This window comes from Pinus tabuliformis, chromosome 9 (genome assembly GCF_031772625.1).
Source record: "Pinus tabuliformis cultivar Carrire ecotype Pingquan chromosome 9, CPIR1, whole genome shotgun sequence".
NCBI classification, from domain to species: domain Eukaryota; kingdom Viridiplantae; phylum Streptophyta; class Pinopsida; order Pinales; family Pinaceae; genus Pinus; species Pinus tabuliformis.
Window position 1 is genome coordinate 1,983,949,483 of NC_142307.1, and position 14,643 is coordinate 1,983,964,125.

The following is a 14,643-nucleotide window of genomic DNA, read 5'->3' on the forward strand; positions in this document are numbered from 1 at the left end:
AGAGAGATTCCTAACACCTTGGCCAGATATTCTATGCATATAGGAACATGCGATTGTAATTAGCTTGCGGTTCTTGAGTTGCCAATGGTTGTCTAGTATCACTGTGTGTACATGTGTTTGAATTATCAATATTTTTGTTTTTGTTTTTGTTTTTGTTTGGGGAAAATAACTCAGATCATTCTATTTTTGCAAACCTCAGATTGCAATTCTGATCATTCTGAAGTACATTTCCAAGTGGCTTGTCAGTAGCAATCACATCAAATATTAAAAAAATATAAATGCCTAACGCCATGGCTATATATGCTATACGGTAATTACCTTGTGTTTTTTGAAGTTGTCGATGACTTTCCTTGACTCCTTTATGACTATGTAGACATTTATTGATGTGTTAATACCTTGTTTTGGTAAAATTAATCATGCTATTGTGAATTTACAAACCCTACTTTGAAGTTGTTGATTATTGCTGGAGCATCTAGAAATTAAAATACTAGTGCAGCCTTTCATGTGAAGGGCTAAGTATTGAGAGGTTAGTCCAGGTTAGGCCTTTTGAAAGGCACTTCAGTTAATGATTCATCCTTTCTCTATTCATATAGTATTTGTTTGTTGTAAATCATGTCATGACAGTTATCTTATTGTTTTGTTAACTTATCACCTTAAATTCTTCTTAGCATGAATAGCTTACAAAAAAATATATATAACTGACATAAGTCAAATTGTTGAACAGTTCCAAAATTAATAAATTTGTTGATCCATTTCAAAATTAATAAATGCCACAGCTATTTGTCATTGTTAATCTATAATTCGATGATTTTTCTGCTAGTGTGATAAGATTGAAAGATGCTTCTTTCAGACATTCAAATATTGTTTCCTTACTAATCATTTTCTCTTGGGATTCTTAGGATACATCTACGAGAAATATGTTTTTACAACCATTCAAAAATTTTGAGGAAAGTGCCCAACACCTCACTCTTGAAAATGGCCTCAAGCAATCAACTTTTACAATGGCATCAAAAACAGAACATGAGGTATCTAAACTAAGAATCTCTTATTGACTGTAGTAAACAAATTGAGTTGATATTGATGTATGTAAAATGAACTAAAAATCATGTGTGTTATCAACAATACACATTTAAATCTTTTATCAGGTTAAAACAAGATGAACTAATTCATAGCAATTAATCGTTTTCTATCTGTAACGATGCAGATATGAGAAGGAAATGTTAGCATTCACTTGCTGTGCACACAAACTTACATTGGATGAAGCAGAGGAGCTGAGTGAAATGCGATACAATGTAAAGCACTGGAAGAAGGACATTGATGCTGAAGAAAAGCGGAAGCAGGGAGGTTGTCATTTAACTACACGCGAGACTGCTCTTTTCTTGAAAGCCTTGGGCTATTCACCAACAACAAACATTTACATTGCAGCAAGGGAAATTTACGGGAATGGCAGCATGAGAGCTCCATAAAATGAATTCCCAAACATATTTTCACATTCAACTCTTGCTACAGAAGAGGAGTTTGAGCCTTAATAGACTTGCTACATTGGACTATATTTTAGCACTAGAGAGTGATGTGTTTTTGTATACTTACGATGGAAACATGGCAAAGGTTGTTCAAGGGCATAGACGGTTTGAAGGTTTTAGGAAAACTAAAATCCTGACAAGTAAGAGTTTTACCCATTTTACGTACCAGCTTAAAGGAAATGATCGGTATTTTTCTTTGATTAAAACAATCATTGGTAGAAGGAATTTTGCATGCTATACAACAGTATAACATGAACGGCACCTGTAATGATTGTGATTTCTTCTTTCCTTAGTTAAAATCTAATCAAATTGATAGACAAAATGGATCAAGGACAGATTTCTTGGAATAACTTTGCATCCAAAGTGAAGGCCACACATTTTAACCGAGTTGGAGCAGTGTATTAGACGCTCAAAAAAATAAAAAAGTAAGTTAAAATCATCATTGCACTCATTTTTATAGCCATCCAAGGTCAAAAGAATTTCGTAACATCAGATTGTATCGGTAACTCGTTTTGATCCACTGGCTGATTTTCTCTTTCCAGAGCTTGAAGGAGGCACAAATGGGTTCTTACTGGTCCATGCAAATGGTGGTCTGAACCAAATACGAACCGGCGTATGTTCATAGTCAATATCATTGAAATGCAATTTTCCAATGATACCTGATCTTTCTAACTTAAAGGGCGCTCCATTTCGCATGTTAAGCTACATGGATGGCTAGAGGTAGTTAATATCTTTTGTTCTGTTTGTAGATCTGTGACATGGTTTCTGTTGCAATAATAATGAATGCAACTCTTGTTCTTTCTTCTTTGGATCACACCTCCTTTTGGACTGATCCAAGGTTTTCCTACTCGAATGCCTTTCCTTTGGATGTCAATCAGCATTTAACACTGACTAAAATAATTCAAACCATATTGACGATCTCAATCTCATGTTTTGTTCAGTGACTTTGAAGATATATTTGATTGGAATCATTTTACTAAAACATTGAAAGAGGATGTCAGAATTGTGAAATATCTACAGACATCTTATGCGAAAATTGAGCCTTTACAAAAATCCCCAATATCATGGTCAAAGGTTGGATCACTAACACTTCAATTCTTTTAGTGTTTAGAGTTTGATCTTGTAAAATTGGTCAATATGCCAAAGAATGCTCCAAGTTTCTTATTGCACCATGTATTATTTGGATGCAACACATATACTACAAGGAAGAAATGCTCCCCTTGTTGAAGAAGCATAAGGTTATACACCTTAATCATACAGATTCTTGACTTGCAAAGAATGGACTTCCTAATTCCATTCAAAAGTTGAGATGTCGTACAAACTATCAAGCCCTGAGGTACACAAAGTCTATAGAAGAGCTTGGGAAGAAATTGGTGGCTAGGATGAGAAAGAATGGAAAACCTTACATTTCCTTTCATCTAAGGTAAGAAGCAAAACAATAAACTATGATGTTAACTTAGATGAGGCTCAATAAATTTAACATGTACATGTTAAGTTCTTAAAATTTGTGAAGTCATAATATTGATGTATGTAAAATGAACTAAAAAAACATGCGTGTTATCAACAATACACATTTAAATCTTTTATCAGGTTAGAAGAAGATGAACTAATTCATAGCAATTAATCGTTTGCTATCTGTAACGATGTAGATATGAGAAGGACATGTTATCATTCACTGGCTGTGCACACAACCTTACATTGGATGAAGTAGAGGAGCTACGTGAAATGCGAAACAATGTAAAGCACTAGAAGGAGAAGGACATTGATGGTGAAGAAAAGCGGAAGTAGGGAGGCTATCCTTTAACTCCACGCAAGACTGCTCTTTTCTTGAAAGCCTTGGGCTATTCACCAACAACAAACATTTACATTGCAATAGGGGAAATCTATGGCAATGGCAGCATGAGAGCTCTAGAAAATTAATACCCAAATGTATTTTCACATTCAACTCTTGCTACAGAAGAGAAGCTTGAGCCTTTTAAAAACTATCTTGCTACAGAAGAGAAGCTTCAACCTTTTAAAAACTATCAAAATAGACTTGTTGCATTAAACGTAGACAAGATAAAATAGCAATATGTTATGGTAAACCATGATAAACATAATAGTTATGTTTTGTTGAGGAAGATAATAGTTAGTTAGGCGTTTCCTTTGCAATATCTTGTGCAATTGCTAGTTGTAATGTGCTCATGAATAAACATATATGTGATGTTCTATTGTTTTGTTGCCTACCCTCTTATACTAAATTAAATGAAGGAAAGTGTATTAATTGTATTAACTTTTAATATTAGGTTTGATTATTTTTCTTTAACAATTATTGTATATCCAAAAATTATTTTACTCGGTAAAATTGTGAAAACCACTGGCAATAAATATATTGATATTTTAACTTCACAAATAAAATATCTGCAATGGAAATAAATAGAAAAATCAACCACAAGAAATAATTAAAAAATGCGTAAAAATTTATCCTTCACTTTATTAACTCTAGGAAAATAAGGGCCTTGACCCACAAAGAATACACAAAATATACACGAAATTCAAGATGATTTTAAGATGATCAATCATGTGACAAAAGGCCAATGCCTCAATGCCTCAACCTTGGGTGATGGAGTCTAGGGGATGTTAAATATTTCTAAACCATGGCAAAGGAGTAAGGGAATCTAAAACTCTAGGTTTCAAACCCTAACTATAATTTTTGTGAGGGAACAAAGTCAATAGGGAGAGCTAGTTTATTGGTTCACCCATGGGATTTCCATTCACATTCTATAAGTGGGTAATGCATGAAATATTATCATCAACAATTCACAGAATAATTTCCAACCATAAATTTTCAAATAAAAACCTTAGATAATCAACTATTCCATACAATATCCACAAATAACAATGATTTATCAAATACAAGGTACACTTACAAAATAGAATGCATGAGCAAGCCCTTTATTGCTCCAAAATGACATCTCCAAAGCCAAGAAATAGCTCCATTGGAAAAAAAAGTGCACCATAGATCACATATCCACAAGATACAAGAACAATTCAACTCAGTCGCGTTTCTCTAAGAGGGCCAAAAATGTCACAAGTGATGATGAACAAATGATATGGGCCTATCCTCTATTATATGGGGATTAGAACAACTAATATGTCTAAAAATCCCCTAAAAACATGTTTGATCACTAAAAGACCTTGTGTTACAAGCCAACCAGTTATCTAACATCAAAATAAGCCAAATTTTTCCACGTGTGAGTCATAGCCTCTGAAAAGTTGACGCCATCCATCATAAATGCTCCAGATTCCATGTCCAAGGGTGATAAGGTGTCCAAGAAGGTGTAGATGCCTGGTACACCCAAAATTTGAGGTTTGGCAATCAAATTTACCTCAAAATCTCTTGTGGGGTCCCAAGATCTAGTTAGGGTACCATAAAGTGGTATCCATGGGTCTCTAATTGCTAAATGAGGCCTCCTTCTCTCCAGTGTTAGTGCTTCCTCTAGTGTAACAAGCCCTCCCCAATGTCTCAGTATGAGACCATCCTCATCTGGGATCAACTTTTGCCCATCAAGTTGTGTCAAGGCCAGCTTGGGGGCATATTGGATCCTGTGGTGACATCTTGAAGAATCCCCAAAATCAGGTCAAAGGTGACCAACGTCCTAGGTCCTAGAGGTGCTCTAGGACATGTGTCATCTGCGAGTGTTGTTAGGAGGCTCTAGACTCTCAAAACTGCACTTGTTTTGGCCAATGTACTCCTTTAAATGTCCTAGGTACCTATGGAGTGCATGCCCAAGACTTGGGCTATTGAACCACCAAATAGAAAACAACAAGGATTTCTAGTGAAAGTAACCATAAATCGGATACTAAGATCAATAATACATCTAAGTGAACCAAACTTGAATGTTAAAGGCAATTTAATACTTCAAACAAGGATCCCTTTCCAAAATTAGGACCAAAATGTCGCAAAGGTGTTTTCTCCCTAAGTAGGGGTGGCTAAAGGTCAACCCAAGTGATTCCATCCCTTAAGTGGAAGTAGCAGTTCCCTGGTCCACTCTTCAATTGATAGGTGTTAGTGAATAATAATGTGGTAATGGAGGGGAGAATATTTCATGGCCTAGTGCCATGGTCAAGGGGACCAGTTGATGGGGGTGTCCACATCTTGAGTGTATATATGTGAGGAGGGAGAATTCATGGATGCATGAGTTATCAACTCAACCTTGATTTTTCCACCCCTCCTATGTGCCTTTTACTTTTTTTTTATTCCTTGTATTGCTGCTTATAGCACAACAATTAGAGTTTGCTTTGTATAACGTCACAGTTTTATTACCCCTTTAAGATGAGTCAATTTATTGTTCATTATGGTTGGTACATGCAAGGAATCCTTTTTTATGTAATGGAGCGTCATGGTGCTCAGGAACTAGGTGATGGCCATATTAGGAAGGTCGAGATCATGCTAGGCTTTTACCCACATGCTAACCTTTATATCTCGGCCATATTTTGCATTTTGATTTTTCTTCCTTTTGTTTTATCATGGCCATGATATGCTCTTTTTCTTTTAGCTGCATCAACCTCCTTAGACAAATTTTTTAGGCCCTACTCAAGGTATGTGAACATGTGAGTGCCAAATCCCTAAGTTCCAATGACAAGTTGTACCCAAAGAATGGAGATGAGATATCGGTCTTGTAATGTGAGATGGAAGGTGTTAAGTATGGCATAAGGAAAATGTAATATATTATTGCAATCATGTTTTTCTAGGTAGTTCCCCTCCTATAACCCAAAGGAGGTTAAAGGAGGTCCCAATGGACTAGGGTCAAATATTAATCATCTTGGTAAGGTGACAGAGCAAGAATGTGATCAAGGTCTATCAATCTTCCAAATCACCTCATTATCTATATCAAAAGCCCAAAACAAACAAGTACTTGATTGCAAAATTATCAAAATACCCTTTGAATAACAACCCACCTTCATGCAAGAGCTAATGTAGGATGGGTGAGAGGTACATGGCCAATGCAAGTGGTAGAGGCACATGACATGTCATCATCTAATGGTGGTTGGTAAGGTCTACTGGTTGTTTGGCTAACCGACTGGATGTCAAATGTAGGAGAAACAATTCCCCATATGGGGTTACTCAGTTTGGTGGGTAACAGGCATGTTAGAGTTAAATGGGCGAGTGACAAGATATTGTAATGTACTTATATCCAAGTGTAGTGAACCAACAAAGAAGCCTCTCTAAAATAGATTTTTTCTTAACTCTGCTACTTATTCATATCTTACCCTATTCAACAAATACAAGTGAAAAGATTTGTTGTAGGTACCCCTACTATAAGAAGCAGTAATTGTTAGTTTTTGGATATTGCTGTAGCATCAGATAGGTGTTATATTCTTTAAAGTGTTAGCAAGACTAAGGAACATGAGATATCCAATACCCAAAAATGGTTTCACGATATTTGGCTCCAAAACACCTTAATTAAATTAACTGACCAGATAATTAAAATTCTTTAAATCTAACTTAGGAAAACTAGTTAATTAAATTGTATTAATTAAGGAAATTGACTTTTGCTCTAGAGACTTCTCAAAATTAATTTGACGTAGTCTAAGATGATCTGAGTCATCGATCACAATTAGATCTTGGTCATTGGTTCTCCAGCGAGAGAATTATAAGAGCAAGTCGATGGCACTTGGAGAGATAACATCGAATGAGCAAGGGAGGAAGGCAGTGTGAATTTCCTAGTGCGCAGTATTTAGAGAGGGAAGAATTTGAGCCAATAGAGCATCGGTGAAAGGGTTTCAACAGAGGTTGGAGAGAGATTTCCAAGGGGGATTTCCAAAGTTACAGGGAAGGTTGATTTCTTCTGCTGGAAGGTCGTACTAGTGGGTCTGAGCTTGCTAGTATGATCAATTAGCTAGTGCAAGTGACAAAGAGAAGCTCGTTTCAGTGTGGTAGTGTAAGATCCATCACCCGAAGGTAGAGTGAGTGGGTTAGATGAAGTGTTGGAGGAAATTTTACTTATAGAGGAATTTTCCAAGAGGTAGTGCAAATTTTTGGAGCAACCAATGCGAGTTGCTGCGAGGAGTGCAAATTGTTGTAAGGAGTGTGAGTTGCAAAAGGAGGCTGAATACACCTACAGAGGAATAAGGGACAAGGCTCAAAAGGAGATAAGAAGAAGAAAGACTTGAGTAAGGTCAAATGTTTTGGTTGTTGTCAACATGGACACTATGTTTTCAAGGTGGCCCCACTAGGAAAAGATGTTTTGGGTAAACAATTCGAAAGGATATATTGTTTACGGCTTTAATAAAATTAAGGCTTTAATAAAATGAAAAATGGTAAATCACCTGGTCTGGATGGCTTACCATACATCTTCTTAACACTATATGGGATATGATTGGTGATGATATGTTTAGGGTGACCCCTGAGGCCTTTCTTCAAGGCAGGTTTCAAATTCTATAAATCAGGGCTTTAATCAAATTAATCCCGGAAAGTTTAGCTACAGATTTTATTGGAGGTGGGCACCCCATTACCATATTTCTTATATAATAAATGCAAAGGCCCTTGCCCTATGTATCGAAAGATTTGCAGCATGCATAGTCTGCCTTAAGCAAACTATGTTTCGCAATTACAATTCATCTTGGACATAGTCATTACCCTCTGTGAAACTATGGAACGGGTAAGTGAGTCAACTTTTCAGGTAACAGAAGAGGTTGGGATCTCCCTTTCCCAGATTATTAGGAGCTGGAAGAATCAGGATCATCGCATTGCAAAGCTTCCAGATCTCAGGAAAAGAGGCTAAGCGTAAAAGGGATTTTTTAGGGAAGGATTTGGAGAATACCTAGCACATATCTTGGATGGATTGGACAACTTTGGCTCATCCTAGGGCCTTGTCTTATAATAGAGTTGCTCCCATAATTTACAGCTTAGCCAAGGATCTCCCAGAAAGGAAGAATATGTTGTAAGGCCCTATTTGACGTGATTCGTGGCGGGCTTATGATAAACCCATATTTCACTGCAGTAGTAAAAGGTTGTATCTTCTTCTGCTCAAAAAGAGTCGCTTGTGTTGGAGATCAGATGCACAGCAGAAATTAAACAAAAATATACAGCTGATATGTCAAGCACATAAGACACAAGAATTTAACGTGGTTCACCCAACCAATCTGGGCTACGTCCACACAACATAGGCATCGACAATTTATTAATCAAACAGGAGATTACAAAATGAAACCCTCACAAAACTCTCACCCTCATAGCAAACAATCCAAATGGTTGCATGTTATATAGCAAAGAGAATCTAACAACCTCATTAACTCACTCACATCAAATATAGGAGGCATTAATCACCTCCCAACAACCTGGAGCTAATCTAGGAACTGAATTTCTATTGTTGTCACCTACAGAGATTTTTTGCCTATTTTACTCCAAACAGAAAATCTCAAAAATCTCCACCTTGACAACAATTAGCCTGATGCCCTGTTATTATTATTTTATTTTTCCTGCAAGCCAAGAGAAGCCAAACACCAGCGTAGCTTCTCTAAAAAAACTGGTTTCGTGAACATGTCTGCACAATTCTCCTTTCTATGCACCTTTTCAAGAGAGACTCCCCTTTCAGTGATAACCTGTCTTACAAAATGGTACTTGATCGGTATATGCTTTGATTTACTATGATAGGCCGGATTCTTAGCCAAATGTATTGCACTTTGACTGTCACAAAATAACTTGATGCTATCCTACAACCTACCAAATTCACCAAACAAACCTTTCAACCAAATCGCTTCTTTGCAAGCATGAGAAGCAGCAATGTATTCTGCTTCAGTAGTGGACAAAGCAACAATGTTCTGTAGCTTTGACATCCAACTTATAGCTCCACCTGCAAGAGTAAAGACATACCCTGAAGTTGACCTTCTCTTATCCAAATCACCTGCAAAATCGGAATCAACATATCCGCAAACAAATTCACTACTCTTATTGTAAGTGATACAATAACTACTTGTGCCTCTCAGATACCGAAGCACCCATTTCACTGCTGACCAGTGTTCTTTACCCAGATTTGCCATGTACCTGCTGACAACCCCAACTGCATGTGAAATATCTGGTCGAGTACAAACCATCGCATACATTAAACACCCTACTACATTGGCATATGGAATTCGAGACATATAATCCTTTTCTTCATCTGTATTAGGACATAAACTCGAAGAAAGCTTAAAATGGGAAGCTAAAGGGACTGAAACAGGCTTCACATTATTCATACCAAACCTCAAAAATATTTTCTCAATATACTTTTGTTGTGATAGCCATAGCTTACCATTGCTCCTGTCTCTGAAAATCTCCATGCCCAAAATCTGTCTTGCTGCTCCTAGATCTTTCATATCAAATGTCCTTGCCATCTGAGCCTTCAACCTGTTGATTTCTTCTATGCTTTTGCTTGCTAAAAGCATATCGTCAACATACAATACCAAGATAATGAATATGCCATTATTCAACTGTTTAAAATAAACACAATGATCATATTCACTTCTAACATATTTCTGACTCAACATGAAAGAATCAAACTTCTTATACCACTGCCGAGGCGACTACTTCAGGCCATATAATGACTTCTTGAGCCTGCAGACAAATTTCTCATTGCGATGGTGAACAAACCCTTCCGGTTGTTCCATATATATTTCCTCATCTAAGTCACCATGTAGAAATGCAGTCTTAACATCTAACTGCTGCAACTCTAAATCAAGCAAAGCCACTAATGCTAACACAATTCTAATTGAAACAATTTTAACCACTGGTGAAAAAATCTCATGAAAGTCAATACCGGCTTTCTGAGAAAACCATTTTGCAACCAGCCATGCTTTGTACCTGTCTTCCGTATCATTCACACCCTGTTTCAGCTTGAAAACCCATTTACACCCCACAGTTTTCCTGCCTTTCGGAAGCTCAACCAGATCCTATGTACCATTCTTACTTAAGGCCATCATTTCGTCCTTCATGGCTGCTTTCCACTTGTCACTATTTGAACCTTCTACAGCTTCCTGATAACACAAAGGTTCATCATCATTAGCGGTCAAAGCAACTAAAGTAACATGATCATCATACCTTCTCGGAGGGCATTTGATCCTTGTAGACCTCCTTAAGAATGTTTCTGGTGCTTCCGCAATTGGCTGTCTATCATCTGTAGGAACTTCTTCATGATCGCCATCTGAGACCTGTTCATGACCTCCATCTGAACCCTGTTCATAATCTGATTCTGAAACCTGTTCATGACTAGAATCTGAACTATGGTCGTTATGACTATCATTAGAAATGCTGTCAAACTGAATGTGCTGGAAATCAAATACATCATCCTGTTTCAATCTACTATCTACATCTAACTGTACAAGAGAGGATTCATTAAACTTTACATCTCTGTTGATGATGATTTTGCGGGTAGTAGGATCCCACAATCTATATCCCTTTGTTCCATCACCATACCCAACAAAGATATACCTTTTAAACTTTGGATCTAATTTAGTTCGTTGATGTTTAGGCACTAGAGCATATGCTTCACAACCAAACACTCTGAGTTTAGAATAGTCACAAGGGTGTCCTTTCCATACCTCTTGCGGAACCTTGCAGCCTATCGCCGTTGATGGAGATCGGTTTATCACATAACAAGCTGTTGCCACTACTTCCGTCCACAACTCCTTTTGCAACCCGGCGTTACTCAGCATACACCTTGCTCTCTCTAGAAGAGTCTTGTTCATGCGTTCAGCAACTCCATTCTGTTGAGGAGTATAAACCGTGGTCTTATGTCTCTCGATCCCTGCATCCTTGCAATAGCTGTCAAACTCCTTGGAAGTAAACTCACCACCATTGTCAGTTCTTAAACATTTTATAGTTCTACCAGTGCTGTTTTCTACCAATGTTCTAAACTGCCTGAAAACTGTAAAAACATCAGACTTCCTTTTCAACATGTAGACCCACACTTTTCTAGAAAAGTCATCAACAAACGATACAAAATATGACGAGCCACCATATTACGCTGTAGGGGCTGGACCCCAACATCTGAATAGATATAATCAAGTATTCCTTTACTAGTATGTTTGCCTGTTTTAAATTTTTGTTTACTTTGTTTTCCAAACAAGCAATGTTTACAGAAATCTAACTTTCCAGATCTTAGATTAGGAAGTAACTTGCGATTAGCCAAAATTTTCAACCCTCGTTCACTCATATGGCCCAACCTTTGATGCCATAGGCGAATGGAACTATTGTCTTGTTCAGACACCGACACATGATCTGACCTAGTTCTACCTTCTAATTGAAAAAGATTTCTCACCTTCTTAGCCTTCATCACTAGTAAAATACATTTATAGATTTTCACAACTCCACCTTGAATTACAGTTTTATATCCATTCGTATCCAGTGCTCCTAATGAAATTAGATTTTTTCTTAGATCTGGTACATGTCTCACATCAGTTAACAATTTGGTTGTGCCATCTAACATTTGCAGTTGTATACTTCCTATTCCAACAATACTGCAAGTGACATCATTACCCATGTACACGACTCCATCATCAACTGATCTATATGTCTTAAACCAATCTTTATGAATACACATGTGGTTAGATGCCCCGGAATCTAACAACCAATGTTGATCATGTTTTGAAACATTAACAGACAATACCTCATCACTCATACCTGAACCAAATACTGAACCTGTATCTGTGGTGTTGGCTTCCTTCTTTTCTGTCGAAGAGCCTTCTTTAGCAGCCTGCTTTCGCTTCCAGCAATCCTTTTTCAGATGTCCAGCCTTGCTACAATGCCAGCACTTCACCTTTGTTTTCTTTCCTTTGGACTTTGAACGAGAGTCGCTATGCTTTCCCCCGGAGTGTCTCTCTCTTGAGCGACCTCTGGCCATCATTACCTCTGACGTAGAGGTGTCTGCATTTGACCTCTTCCTCGTCTCCTCAAACAACAAGGCTCCAACAACATCGTCAAACTCAAGAATGTCTGCTGTACTAAAGCTTATGGAAGTAACAAAGTGATCCCAGGATTCGGGCAATGAACACAATAGAGTTATTGCCTTATCCTCTGAATCAAATTTCACATCTAGAATGTCTAATTGCACCAGTAAGGTATTAAAAACATTCAGGTGATCAGTGATCGAGGTACCTTCTTTCATCCGCAAACCGTAAAGCTGCCGTTTCAGGAGAATCCGATTTGTCAAGGATTTCGTCATATACAGCTTCTCCAACTTCGTCCACAAACGAGCTCCAGTCTTCTCTGACACGATGTTAAATAAAACATCATCAGCCAAACACAACCGAATTCCGCTCAAGGCTCTTCCATCCAATTCATTCCACTCATCATCTGTCACGGGGGAAGGCAGTTTGGACCTGCCCAACAATGCCTTTGCAACGCCCTGCTGTACCAGCAGATCATGCATCTTTACCTTCCAGATCTCGAAATTATTTTTGCCATTAAATTTCTCGATTTCGAATCGGGCACTTTGAGTTTTCGCCATTTGTATCAATCAAAAAACAATAATCTCCAAAAAAAACAAACCAATGTTTCAATACCAGCAATTAGCAAAACCAACTGCCTATGCCTTTCTGTCTTTGCCTTTAAATAAAACAAAAACAATATTCTGTTGTGTGAATCACAATGTACCAATTCTGCAATTTATAACAAATATATATCTCACCGCACACCATAAAAAAAAAAGTTCGAATCACCAATGGAAGGATTGATCCGCTCCACCAAAAAACTACTCCACCATATGCGTTCACCCACTTTAATATTAATCCACCATTTAACATATGTTTACACTTTCCATTACGTTAACATGGTTTGTAACATATGTGTAACATATGGTTTGTAACATGGTGTATAACATATGCGTTTCAAACTTTTTTTTTTTTTTAACATATATATGTTATATAATTTAAAAAAAACTGCCCTTTAAAACTTCCACAAGCTCCACGCAACAACGTTTTTGAACATATATATATTATGTGATTTAAATATCACCACCCATGACACAGTTATAATAGCACCAGCAATACGCACCAACCATAGCAATCTGCACCAACCATGACATAACAATACGCACTAACCCATGAACTCCAAGACGCCACGCACAGCAACCAACAGCAACTCCAACATGCTCTGATACCACTTGTTGGAGATCAGATGCACAACAGAAATTAAACAAATATATACAGCTGATATGTCAAGCACATAAGACATAAGAATTTAACGTGGTTCACCCAACCAATCTGGGCTACGTCCACACAACATAGACATCGGCAATTTATTAATCAAACAGGAGATTACAAAATGAAACCCTCACAAAACTCTCACCCTCATAACAAACAATCCGAATGGTTGCCTGTTATATATAGATTGGAGAATTAACAATATCTTCAAAACGTTCACTCCCTCACTCGTTAACTTATTAGTCCTTGCCTTAGGCGGTGCAGGGACTATAGCAATCGCTATTGATTAATGTACTCACCATTTTAACCAATGTTTTAACCAAAAAATATTCATTAAATTTTTTTAATCTAAAGTTTCCGTTTTGAGGTCTTATTGCCTGCGAGGATGTATAAATCACTTGAGACTTAGGATATAAGTTTTGAAATCCATTGAATTTCATCGTAACTCTAACTAATGTTAGTTTGGAGTTAACGTTACTCCAACATGAAATTTGGAGTTAGCATTACTCCAACACATTTAATGTTTGTGGTGGATCATGATACATTTATATTTGGCTAACTCAAAGTCCACTACTTTCCCACATGCAACTGTTGCGGCCGATTTTGTCCACATGCAACAGCTGTCCTAAACTTGCCTTGTACAAGAAATAACCGTCCTAATGTCCTAAACTTGCCAGGGTTGTCACTGTTGCCGACCACCATTTCTTGGTGAGTAATGTTTGTTCTCATAATCTGAATATGAAGAATTCAGAAAAAGAGACCTGAGTGCAGATAGGTATTTCACCAACAAAAGGAACAATCCATCCATACGACATATCATTGTTGTTATTGAGACCGCAGGTACAGATTTCATCTCATCCATAGTGAACACTTAGCGTTGCTTTGAATCTGCTCTATTCTTTTCTACGGGATGGCCCTGCTCCCAACATGGCATCTATTACCTTCTATACTGGAACAT

At 37.4% G+C, this 14,643-nt stretch overlaps 1 pseudogene; it reads left to right on the plus strand.

Moving 5' to 3' along the window:
• Window positions 1-290: 290 nt before the first annotated feature.
• On the plus strand, window positions 291-3,590 carry LOC149156963 (O-fucosyltransferase 19-like; annotated as a pseudogene).
• The last annotated feature ends 11,053 nt before the right edge of the window (window positions 3,591-14,643 follow it).